The 13,255-nt window shown below is 39.6% G+C and overlaps 1 protein-coding gene across 3 annotated transcripts in view; it reads left to right on the top strand.

The window, feature by feature from the left end:
- Positions 1-13,255, top strand: part of MAP2K5 (mitogen-activated protein kinase kinase 5) — a 243,271-nt gene that overhangs the window by 142,617 nt on the left and 87,399 nt on the right. The gene's annotated exons all lie outside the window — the stretch shown is intronic.

The raw sequence follows: 13,255 nt of genomic DNA on the forward strand, positions 1-13,255 counted from the left end.
GTGTGTTGGCTCATGTGGTGAAGTGGTGAGCAGATGACCAGATGGCTAAGAGTGAGGACCAGGAAGGGCTAGGCCTTTGATGCTCCCTGTGTTTTAAAATGGATGGTAAGGAGCTGGGTGTTACGACAGGAGGAGGAGATGTTACAGGATGTAAAGTGGAATCTGATTATGGTCATCAGAAAGGGTTGTTGAGCACCTCTTTGTACATGATGATGAACTAAATGCCTTCAGAAGAACTATAGGATTGCAGCCCATGCTTTCTAGGAGCTTATTATGCAGCAGACAAGCAAGTGACAGCATGTGACCCACTCAAGTGTTAGACCAGTAAGTCATTAAAGAATAGAATAAGGCCCCTGGCATGTGTTTTTGTACCTTATTCATTTGGGGTCCAAGGAAAAGAAAAATGTGATAGGGAAGGGAAATAAGAGGTTTTGAGTCCATAGGTGAGAATTTGTAGGTGATTCAGTAATGAAGGTTACAAGAGAACCCCAAGGATTTTTCACCCTGCTTAGGGAACGATATAGTGAGAACAGTACCGAAGGGATTGGGAAGTTAGTCCAAAAGAAGTACTTGAGGGTCAAGATTCTTCTTTGTTTTTACTGCAGTACACTTGGAATAGATGTGTAAGTCCTGTTTAAAATCACTATAGAGAGAAGTATAAATTTCAATAGCATTTTTAAATCTGAGGGAGAAACTGCATTCTGGAACATAGTCAGCACTTTCAAAGAATTTCTTCTCAGCCAGGAATGGTGGCTCACACCTATAATTTCAGCACTTTGGGAGGCTGAGACAGGAGGAACACTTGAGGCCAGGACTCCAAGACCAGCCTGCTCAATGTAGCGAGACCCTGTCTCTACAAAAAATTTTTTAAATGAGGCAGGTGTGGTAGCACGCACCTGTAGTCCTAGCTACTCTGTAGGTTAAGATGGGAGCGTTGCTGGAGCCCAGAAGTTCCAGGCTGCAGTGAGCTATGATTGCACCACTGCGCTATAGCCAGGACAACAGAGTGAGACCTTGTCTCAAAAAAAAAAAAAAAAAATTTGCTTCTCTTCTGTTTATTCTCCCTTTTGAAAACAAGATTCTCTTTCTAGATGTAGGCTCCAAAGAGTAGAAACTTCCACTCATTCTATAATTCTTAAGCACTTGCCACATGCCAGGCCCTGGAGAGTGGGGCACACAAAGCTGAAAAGAGCCCACCCCTGGTAGAGCAGAAAGACACCTAAAGCCCAGAATAGCGTGGTAAGTCTTCTGTAGAGATGTTCATGAAGAACTCTGAGCCACAAGCGGGAAGAGGGCTGGGGTTTCACAAAGGAGTTGACATTTGAGCGCAAAGGCTTGATTTTGAAGGGAGTTTGCCTCTAGGAGAAAGAGGGAAGCGATAGAGAATCCTCTGCACATCCCGCAGCATGCTCGAAGGTGAATCCCTGTGAACACTTACAGGGAGGTGAAATGTCAGCATATGCAAGGTCTCCTAGTACAATTTCACTGTCTATTTGTGTGCATACCTTCCTCAAAGTGTTTTGAGTCAACCACTTTATTCCTCTGAGTACCTGTGGTAAAGAAGAAATCAGATGAAAATGTAGGAAACTGAACAAAGGATTCCCTGAAATTACACAAGAATCAAATAGAGACAAAATGGGAACTAGAGTTTTCTATCACTACTACCTCTCCCTAGCATCCCTTCACCCTAATTCCGTAAACTCTCATCTCTGAGGTTTGGTGATGCAAGAATTGGAAGATTGCCTTCGTTGTTTTAAACTCCTAAAATGACTTGCTTGCTTTCTTCCTACTGCCCCTTCCCTTGTTAATGTACTGTCACAGTCCCCATGGGGAGTCATAACAAGGCCTCTCACCACACTCTTTCATAAAAGATGATGCTACATGCCCCTAAAATGCGCTGTTAAAAAAGAATCACAGACGGGTACATTTGTGCCTTAAGCAAAGAATCTTTAATATCAGACTATCTTTTATCCAGGAACAGAATTGCTCCCATCTCCTTTCAGTTCAGCATCCCTCTGTTGGTGGGATAAAGGGGGTCTCTTGCAGTATTTTTTCAGCTGTATGTAGTACCTGTAGTTGGCAGATATAACATAAAGGTGGAAATTATTCTTAATAAGGAAAAAAAAGAGATTATTCAGCTTGATTAGCCCATGGCATTTTGACTAGATGAGAAGAATTTGGCCCCTTTGTTGTTTTTATGGTTTTTAACTCAGATCTTTAAATGTGTCATAGTTCCCCTCCTGTGGATTAGTTTTGGAACCAAATAAAGGTCATTGCCATATATGGGGTTTGTGTGGGCTCACTTTGTGATGGGGAAGAGAACCCATGTGGAATTACAGTTCTTCCTTGAATCTTGACAACAAGAATCTGTGTGGAAATGCAAAAAGAAAAAAAAAGAAAGAAGAAGTGAGACCCACTAACAAGGGTACAAAATTCGTAAACTAGGACAAACCCTCTGGGAAGGGTTAATCCTGCCCCAGAATATTTGTTTGCCTCTTTTAGAAAGCTCACACTGATTCAGTTCACTGGGTAATTTTTAGGATTATTCACCCTTATAGTTGCTATTTAACACTTTAGGGCTAAAAGAAAATGAGGCCAGGTGCAGTGGCTCACACCTGTAATCTCAGCACTTTGGGAGGATGAGGAGGGAGGATTGCTTGAGCTCCACAGTTCAAGACTAGCCTGGACAATATAGCAAGACCTTGTCTCTATAAAAAAAAAAAAAAAAAAGCAAGTTGCCCTGGCATAGTAGCATGTGCCTGTAGTCCCAGCCACTCGGGAGGCTGAACTGGGAGGATCACTTGAGCCCAGGAGTTGGAAGCTACAGTGAGCTGTGATCACACCACTATACTCTAGCCTGGCCAATAGAGCAAGACCCTGTCTCTAAAAAAATAAATAAATAAATGAAACGAGTTTGGTACATAATAAGGGCTTTATATTACCAAGTTTGATGCTTTTATTTAATCCTTAGGAGTAGGACTGCCTAAAACATTTTAGGGTACAATTTCTTAATTTCATAGGTCAGTGCTTATCTGTTCTCCCAGAGAATGGCTTGATAAGAGAGTCCCACTTTCTTTTTTTACTAAGTAATTGCTTCATTCATATTCTTACATCATTCGAGTCATAGCATAAAACCTGTAGGTGGGAAGTGAACGGTTATATCTGCAAAAGCTGGATTTTAAGTTGACCCTTCTCAAGCCAAAAAATAAGTCAATATGCATCTCTAGCTTTGCATTTGCAGTACCTAGGACAATGCATGTACATTAAAAAGGGACCACGCCAATCTCGTAATGTTCTTATTCTCACTGAGTATGCTGTACAAGTAAATGTTCTGGTTTATGTTTCTATCTGGGAGGTTATTATAAACCTTGTTAAGGTTGGTAGTGAATAATCTTCTGCCAGACTTTTCCACAGGAGTTAGACCAAAAGCTCCATCTCTTCTTTTTTTTTTTTTTTTGAGAGACAGGGTCTTGCTGTGTCACTCAGGATAGAGTTCGTTGGCTCAATCATAACTCACTTCAGCCTTGAACTTCTGGGCTCAAGGGATCTTCCCACCTCAGTCTCCCAAGTAGCTAGGACCACAGGCATGTGCCACCATGCCCAGCTGACAATCCCATCTTCAGCACTTGTGTATTGTTCTTTTTACTTGGATCCTCACGCTTTCTGCCATCATTTGCCTCCTCTCTACACCAATCTCTTGAGTCCCAGACATGGAACAACCTGGCTTGATATGCTTGGTTAATTGGTGTGTCATCTAGTCCTCTGAGACCCCTCTTCAGCATGACCACTGTTTTACTGAAGTGTTCTGAATAATGTGCTAAATGATGAAAACAAGGACCATAGCTTAGAAAAATATCTCAAAATAGGTGAAGAACATATTCAGAGAGCCACATAAGGTCATTGTCATCAGAGTAACACCATCTTCTGAAGATTTTTATGGGTTCTATTGTTTTGACAAAAAGAGTTTTTCTTGTGAGTTTTAGAATTACCTTTACCAAGTTAAAAATAAATCCACGGAATACTGTGTTATTCTCTATACACCAAATATCATTTTTCTTCATCTCCCCAAAATATAGTTTAAATACCCATCCTTCATGATGCCTACTCTGACATCTCCAGCTGAAGGTAATATCTTCCTCTTCCAACCTTCATTTGCATCTTCCTTGTGGCATGTAAATTTTCCACTTTGTATTATAGTAATTTATCGATGTATCGTAGTTCCTCACGACAGGATTCAAAGCTGATTCTCTCATAATCTACCCTGTATAGCACAATTCCAGTGCCTTAGTGGGTACTCAGGAAGTCTTTTTGGCTCAATTGTTCCCTATTTTGTAATGGTTTTTAAAAGTAGTTTCTGAAAGTAAAGATCAGAGTTTAAGGTTTGATGGAATCCTTAACATAAGTGCTCATAAATGTTCATGGAATAGATCACAGGATTTTGCACGTGAAGAAGAGCTTTCTGTTTGCCAAAGTATCAGATCCAGATTCAGAGTCCACCTCAGCCAGTCTAAGCTATAAAACCTTGGGTAAATCACTTAATTTCTCTGGGCCTCAGTTTCCTCATCTTTAAATGGAAGCTCTCCTTCAGAGCTTTTGGACAAAGATCACAATGAAAAAATTAAGCCATTATCCCCTCTCTTTAAAAGGAATTACCTTTTGGAGTGTTTACATTTGAGTCAGAAAGACTACTAATTTGGTTAAAGATGATGAGTGAAATGCAAACTTTAGCTTACACTGTCACCTCAATCTCCACTAAAAATAACCATAAAGGGTTTTTTTTTTTTTTAAGTTTAACACCATAAAGACAAAGTGAAAGGAGACAATAGCAAACAAGTTTTGGTTGTGAGAAAGCAAACGTTCAACAGTAAACACATTAGCAGAGCTGGGAATGCTGAGTCCTAAGCCAGCAGTAAAGAAAGCAAGAAGCAACCGGATGTACTGCAGGCCCCAGAACGCTCAGGAATTGGAAGGACCAGATAGATATCTGGAGCTAGGAGTGAAGGTGGGACCAAGAGAAGAGAATTGCTTTAAAGTCTTTTGAGAAGCAGTTAAGCGGTTTGACACAAGTCTTCTCCCTAACTCAGCACAGACGGACAGTTTCCCCTCCCCAATCTAACACAAGACTGAGTGGAGATTCTTTTTGGAGAGAATAAAATAAGTGATACCTGGCACCATGGAAGTCTGGGTCCTGTTACTGAGTACAGAGGCATTAAGTGAAAGCTTAGATTCTGAATGTGAGGACCTCCCCCTCTGTTCCTAGGACAATGGTGGTCAAGATTACCTTTCAGGCAGGAGATTGGCAGAGAGTTTCTCTAGGGAAATCCGACTAGGAAATCTTAAAGATTCAGACGTTGGAAGTTCCCCAGCCAAACAGCCCAGCTAGATCATGCTCCCAGGAAAGCCCTATAAGCTCCGTCCATGAACACAGAATTTCCAGTCAGATTTTTAGTGCCTTACTGTTAATGAGACATTAGAGGAAGGCCTTTAGGGTAAAAACAGAGGCCTTGAAATAATTGGAAAAAAAAAAAAAAAGCAACTCCGAGGGCCAGAAAACTATGCATGGGGAAAAAAATTCAAATGAATTACCAATAGTATCCTCAAAGGACTAAGAGAGAATATTGCACTCAGGAGATAAGAACAGGCTACTGCAACAAAAGAATTTTCAGAGAACAACAAGAAATAGGAGAGAAATGAAAATTAGAGAACCAGCTGAGAAAGTCTAACATGAAAAATAGAAGTTTCAGGAAGAAAGAAGAGAGAAAATAAAAGGGGAAGAAATCACCAAAGAAAGTGTTTTAATTTTAATGTTATGACATGAAAGAAATATTTATATGTTATTTGAGATTGCCCTTCTCTTAGTATTTCTACAGAAAAATGAAAAACAAACCTAACTTTTTTTTTTTTTCTAAATGGCATGTGGTGATGTTTTTGCCCAGAGTAAGTGAATTTTTGTTGGAGGATAGTAAACAGAAGTTTTCCAAAGGAAACTTTAGCATAAAAAAAGTAGAAACAATTGGACTTAACTGTCTTTTGTCATATGAGATTGTAAAAGCTGTTAACACACCTGATTTTTTGGTTTTGCCTTTATTCATATTGTTTAATGGATGCCAGATAAGACTCATTAGGCCAGGCGCGGTGGCTCACGCCTATAATCCTAGCATTCTGGGAGGCCGAGGCGGGTGGATCGCTTGAGGTCAGGAGTTCGAGACCAGCCTGAGCAAGAGCGAGACCCCGTCTCTACTAAAAATAGAAAGAAATTATCTGGCCAACTAAAAATATATATAGAAAAAATTAGCTGGGCATGGTGGCGCATGCCTGTAGTCCCAGCTACTCGGGAGGCTGAGGCAGTAGGATTGCTTAAGCCCAGGAGTTTGAGGTTGCTGTGAGCTAGGCTGACGCCACGGCACTCACTCTAGCCGGGCAACAGAGAGAGACTCTGTCTCAAAAAAAAAAAAGACTCATTAGATAACAAGAAAATGAAGTGTGATCTTTTTACAAAGCATTCACATAAACCATGTTGAACTATGTAAATGAAAATGGAAGTATTAAAAAGATTGCGTGGATCACCCAGCATAATACCCTTGACAAAAGCTTCTGGAAAAGTTTAATGGAGAGTTTGTTGTTTTCTTTCTGATATCATTTATTTTTTATTTTTTACTTTTAGAGACGGAGTCTGGCTCTGTCACCCAGACTAGAGTGCAATTGCACAATTATAGCTCACTGTAACCTTGAACTTCTCGGTGGAAGCAATCCCCCCTGCCCTGGCCTCCTGAGTAGCTAGGACTTTGGGCACGTACCTCCGCATATGGCTGATTTTTTTGGTTTTTGTAGAGACAGGGTCTTGCTATATTGCCCAGGCTGGTCTCAAACTTCTGGCCTCAAGCAGTCCTCCCACCTATCCTCCCAAAGTGCTGTGATTACAGGTGTGAGCCATCATGCCCAGCCTTCCGATATAATATTTAGATTCAAAGGCTGTTATCATAATTCTTGAACTGTTAAAGAGCTCAGATTTTGGATTAACCAGAGTTTAGTTCACATATTGTCACTTCTACTTACAATCAGTGTGATCGTGGCCAGTTCACTTTGCCACTCCAAGGTCAGTTTCTTATCTGTAAGATGAAGATAACATTAGAATCCGTTCATTCCTTAAATATTTATCGAACCCCTTGTATGTATCAAATACTTTACTAAGTACTAGGGATAAACTGGTAAATAAAATAGGCGAGTACCCTTTCCCTGTTGAGCCAACAATGTAATGAGGGAGGCAGAAGATAAACAATGATAGTAAACACATATTTTTTAAAAGCAAGATTAGAATACTTTCAATGTTCTAGGCTTTTTAATGAATGCTTTCATTTAGCCTTAACAACGGTAAGCTTCTCTTTGAAATAGCATCATGTATGTATTGAATGCTTACCAAGTAACAAGAATTGGAGAGCATTATCTAAACTTGGCTCCTGCCTCTAAATATACGGAAGAGCCCATTTCCCACTCTCCCTACAAAAAGCACCCAAAGACACAGCTGTCTCTGGTGGATCTACAGTTGTAGTCTTGTGTGCCTTTCTAGCCCTTGGTGATCGTGAACCTGTTCTGAGGAGTGATGGATGGCTCTGGATGCCCTGTAAGCAGCTGCTGTCAGCTTTTCTAGACCATAAACACTTTACATTTGGTGTGCTTCACTCGCAAACTAATATTTTCTCCTCTTCTTTTTAAATGATTATTTTCAAGAATGTGAGTAGAATCTTATTACAAGTTGAGTATCCCTAATCTGAAAATCTGAATCTGAAGTTCTCTAAAACCTGAAACTTTTTGCTCACTGACATGACCCTCAAAGGTCATGCTTATTGGAGCATTTCAGATTTCAGGTTTTCAGATTAAGAATGCCAGTGAGTGTAATGCAAATATTCCAAAATCTAAAAAAAAAATCCAAAATCTGAAACACTTCTTGCCCAAAGCATTTCAGATAAAGATTACACTCAACCTGTGTCATATGTTCAGTCTGCTGCTCCAACTAGTGAAACATCTTACCTGTTGATCAGAAGTTTCTGCTGAAAACCTGAAGGATCTGAAGGGCTCAAAGACAAAGGAAATTTCAGTGGAAGATTGTATAGGAAAGTGGGAAGGATGTGGTTCTGGAATCTTTGTCATGGGTCCTCCTTCCTTTCCACTGAAAAATGTTGAGGAAAAAAACATGTAGCAGTTTCTGTCACTCATCCCCCCACTCTTACTCCCCTTTCTATAATTCTGTCTTAACTTGATTTTTCCTATTGTTATTTTTTTTTTTTGTCTAAAATTTTGTGTAACTTATTGCAAAAAGGAGCTGTTAAAATGACCTTTGGCAGATGATAAATTGAGTAGTTCAGTCCTCTACAAGGTTGTGAAGGGATCCAGCTGTCTCATATTACCATGCCTAAATGTGCATTTTCCAAGGTTGTCAGTGATCGTAGTGAATGTGAAATTGGCAGACACAGTGAAGTGTTTCCACTGAATGAGGCATTGTTGAGTTTGCTTTGTGCTCAGAGCTATCGGGAACAACCATGAGATTGACAAAACAAGTTGAAACAGGTGCTAGCAGTCCCAACTAAGCATTTTATTATTTTGATGGATTTCAGACTGATTTTAATGTTACTCCAACAGCACATGCCCTTATCATGTATGCATATAAATACACAGAATTTGGAGTTTAAAAAAAACATTACGTCAACAAAGTCTTGATATGAAGAATAAAGAAATAAAGAGAAGACACAGTGGACATTCTACAACCCATCTTCAGATGTTTGAAGGATTGTCAGTGGAGAAATGGTGCTGAATCTTCTGAAGCTAAAACAAAAACAAACCAGAAAAGCCCATGACTTTCTATTCAACATAAAGAAGAATTTTCTAATGGATAGATCCCTACACCCTTGCTACTCAATAGTGGAATCATTTGTCTTTAGAGGTAAAAATGCCCCATCCCTGGGGACATTTCAGTAGGTATTGAATGACCACTTGGCTTAGATTTTTTTTAGAAGAAATTCTTTGTAGAAAAAACAGGTATAAGATTAGACAATATGCAGTAATTTATTCATTTAGTCAGTCAGCAAATATTTGTTGCATACCTACTATGTGGCAGGCCCTGTGCTAGTCACTGGGGACACTGCTATGAACAAAACTGACAAAATAAATCCCTGCTTGCATGGGCCTACATTTTAAGGAAGGGTGCCTGACAATTGTAACTTGTTAGACAGAAATAAACAGGGTAACTCAGTGGTGTGAGGTCACTTTTGAGTTAAGATCTAAAAGATGGAACCAGTCTTCTAGTGACATCTGTCAACTCTGAAATTCTATGAGTCTGTGATAATTTTGGGAACCACTACTGCTAACTTTGAGATACCCAATGGTAAAAACTGCTGCTTCTAAAATCCTATCAATACTCAAATCCAGTGACCTGGAATTGACTTTAAAAATCATCTTCAAGATCCCCCAGACCCTATGACATTCTTCGGTTCTGAACTGTATGATAATAACTTTAACATCTTCTATAGCATTTATTTAGAAAATTCTTGTACACACCTTGTATTTAAAGACTAGAAATTTTTTTAACTAGAAAAGAGACCTTAGAAAAGATTGTTAAATCAGACCATTCCTCTTAGTAGTGAGGAAGGCGGGCTTCAGAGAAGAGAAGGAATGAGCCTGCATTTGCTGCACGCAGCTCGCACTGTACAGAAGAGGACTGGAATCAAGGTCTTCTGATGTGAAGTTTAGTGCTCTTTCCTCTCTTCCAAGCTGTTGACATCCTCTTGCTCAATGTCATTCTAATAAGAAGGGTGGCAACATAACACTTTATATGTGGGTAACACTTAAAGCCGTTTGGTATTCATTATCTCATTTAAGCTTTTCCCCACTGTGATAGGAAATGCCTGAAAAATCAGTAACATGAGGCATCAAAGATTTTGCCACCTTATGAGCATCAGAGCTCCCATTTTGCAAGTGAGGAAACTGATATACAGAGAAATTAAAGGACTTTTCCAGAAAGGCTAAGTGACCATGCCAGGCAGCAGCAGTCAAGTGTCTCAATTCATGAGTTAAATTCTGCTTCTTCCACTATAAGTAGATCAAGTAACTGAAAAAAAAAGAAGGCATGAATGGTAAATATAAATGAGCAGGAAATTAGATAAAGGAAAGAGAGGTTTATTGTGGCTCTGCTGGTCAGTCAAGACTGCTTCCTGCAGGATTACACCTTACGCTATCCCTGTAGCTGTTTCCATTTTACTGTATTTCAAAATGTACCCATTGGGCTTCAGAAACCAAGGCCTAGTTTGTTAAAAGAAACACAAAGATTAACTCAATCTCTAATATGTCTCCTACAATAGGAAGTGGGTAGGTGAGAATTACATCTGATCGGTAAACATTTATCCAGCACCTCCCTATGCTGGCAGTGAGGGTATAAACTTTGCCCTCAGGAGCTCCTTGACCAGTGGGGAGAAGGAGAAGTAAAAGTGCAGTGCACCTAGTGCAAAAGCTCACATAGGACTGGGCAGATGAAAGTGAAGACTGACGTCAGTGTCAGGAAAGCATTTCAATTATTAATTACTGCTTAATAAAGTACCCAAAATTAGTGGCTAAAAATAACAACCATTTATTCACTTAGGATTTTGCGGGTCAGGAATCCTAGCAGGACTCAGCCATTCCTTGTAGCATCAAGGGTCTCTCTTAACCACTTGGATAGTGGTTAAGAATGGAAGATCCAAGATGACTTCACTTGCATGTGTGGTGCCTTGGTGGGGATGGCCAGGAGAGACTGGGACTTTCCTCTCTTACATCTCTCTGTCTCTATCTCTTCCTCTCCTTCATGGCTAGTTTAGGCTCCCTTTGTGGTACCTTGTGTTCTAAGGTGTGATGGCAAAAGCTGCAAATCCCTTAAAGCCCAACCTGAGAAATTACACAGGATTGCTCCTGCCATGTTCTATTGACCACAACATAGGCTCTTGATGAGGAAGTTACAAGGTCATATTGCAAAAGAGCATCTGGGATGGTAGATTCTGTTAAGGCCATCTCTGGAAATGTAATATACCCCAGAAAGCTTCCTAGAAATGATGATGTCTAAACTACGTTTTGGTGAATGAGTTGTATCTGGAGGACAGTGTTCCAACAGGAGCAGCAGCATATACGAAGACTAGAAATGTGAGAATATCATCTGATTATGATGTCCTTGACTTTGAGATGTCTAGAAATAGAAGTGTAGATGATGTTGAGCTCAATAGAGTAGACCCTAGCACTGATGTTTTCTCAAATACTCACAGCTGCATGACTCCAGATAGTGGTTTAGAGATGGAAGTCCCCAGAGCTAGGTCTCTAAGAGACTGACTGTTGTCATGATTAAAGCTGCCTACTGTCAGAGGACACAGGTCAGTATTACACAAACATATTAAAAAAATGTCATTCTTAATTCTTATTATGAGGATTCAAATGGCTATTGAAGTAAGTACATGAGATGGGTTTGGGGGCAGTTAACTCTAACTCTTTTCCCTTCTTGCAACCCTTTAGTCTTTAATAAGAAATAAGCCATCTAAATTCATCATAATGCCTAAATATGTGAAAGTGGTAGCTATTGACCATTCTAAGCAGTGATGCATAAGAAGGCCCTATCAATTAAGACTGTCAAACCCTAATACTGAAGAGTTTGTATACTATGTTCATTAAGATATAGTAGCAGGGAAACAACCAAACCATGTACCACCACGTTGACCAGGCTCTAGGAGATATCACCATCAGGGGATTTATGATAATCAACAAATCTTATTAACAACCTACTGCAAAATACTATTTCTGGTGTCATAGAGAACATAGAAGTTTATGATTTAGAGTTTGCCCTTAAACAAGTTAAAATTTATCAGGCATTGGAGACACAGGAAAATGTAGAGCACTAGGAACTATCATCAGGTAGGGTGTGATACTGTGCTTAGTGAATGGTATGGTCAAGGAGTGGTATGATTTTGGCCACAAAATTGTGGGTAGAGTCTTTTGGGACTAACTCCTGACAGAATTGGAGGAACATGAGGAACAATTTGAGTTAAGTCCTAAAAGGGTAAGTAGATTAGAGTTCCATCTACTCATCTGTTGCACCATCTCAGATTCCAGATAGGAAAACTACCCTCAGTATTGCATTTTGAGCTGTGCAAACATTTGAAGAACATTCATTTTTTATTAGAAAAGTAAACTGGTTGCTTTCATCCATTGCAACTGAATTTTATTTCTTTTATTCAGAGTTTCTCACTGAATTTCCTTTCCATGCACAAAACACCATCCAAAAAGGCCTTTGCAGCTGTTTTTAAGTGACTTTTAAAGATTTAGGTATATACCCAGATATTTCAATTAGCATTGCTGAGAGTAGAGCTACTGATGGAAATCAGCATGGAACAATTAGGGTGTCTGTAAAGCTACAAACGTGGGTCTTTTTAAATGGAGGGGGCTTTTTCCCCTTCTTTTTTTTATTTAGCAATTAGATACCTCATATATACTATGGCCTGGTTGAAATTATATGTTGCATTTAAACACAATATCCATCCAAAAAGTTATTCAACTAGGGTTTTTAGTCTAATGTAGAATAGACTGATATAAACACACACACATATGCTTACACATACATAAGTGTATACACACACACATACACACACTCTTTTTTAAGGAAAAAAAGAAAATGATGCAAATGAAATGGCATTATGGAAGAGGAAGGACAATTATGTGTGTTGGGACAGCAAGGTTAGAAAGACCAAGCAACGTTTAAAGATTCAAAACAATAGCATTTAGCATGAAATCTACTTTTTATCATCCTTACCCAGCCATCAGAATGAAGAAAGACAGTGTCCAGCTGTAGCAGTAGTTTGGTAGCAGGAGAATTAGAAGTAAAGGTACTAGTGCCTGAGGGGTGGGTCATGAATTAATAATTGCTATGTGGCGGATGAGCCCCGTCAGAAGAGCTGAAAATGAGGAAGTTGCCTTGCAGAGCGCTATCAATCACTCAGTGAACATAACTTCCAGTAATTAGTGTATTTTATGGGCCTTTGCTTCAGTGGCTCGAAAGCACATATGCTCCAGTCACAGCTAAACTTTGCTGGAGTAATATTCCAGGATGATTTATCCTCCTGCTGCACTGGGATATAACCCTATATTAGGTGAAGATTGTGAACTAAGCTGCAATAAAGTGTAAGTTTAGGTACAGTTTGCCCAGGTTGAGACCTCAATGTATCATGCTTTTCAGCATTCATGGTTAGGC

The sequence above is a fragment of the Lemur catta genome, chromosome 1 (genome assembly GCF_020740605.2).
Source record: "Lemur catta isolate mLemCat1 chromosome 1, mLemCat1.pri, whole genome shotgun sequence".
Classification (NCBI taxonomy): Eukaryota; Metazoa; Chordata; class Mammalia; order Primates; family Lemuridae; genus Lemur; species Lemur catta.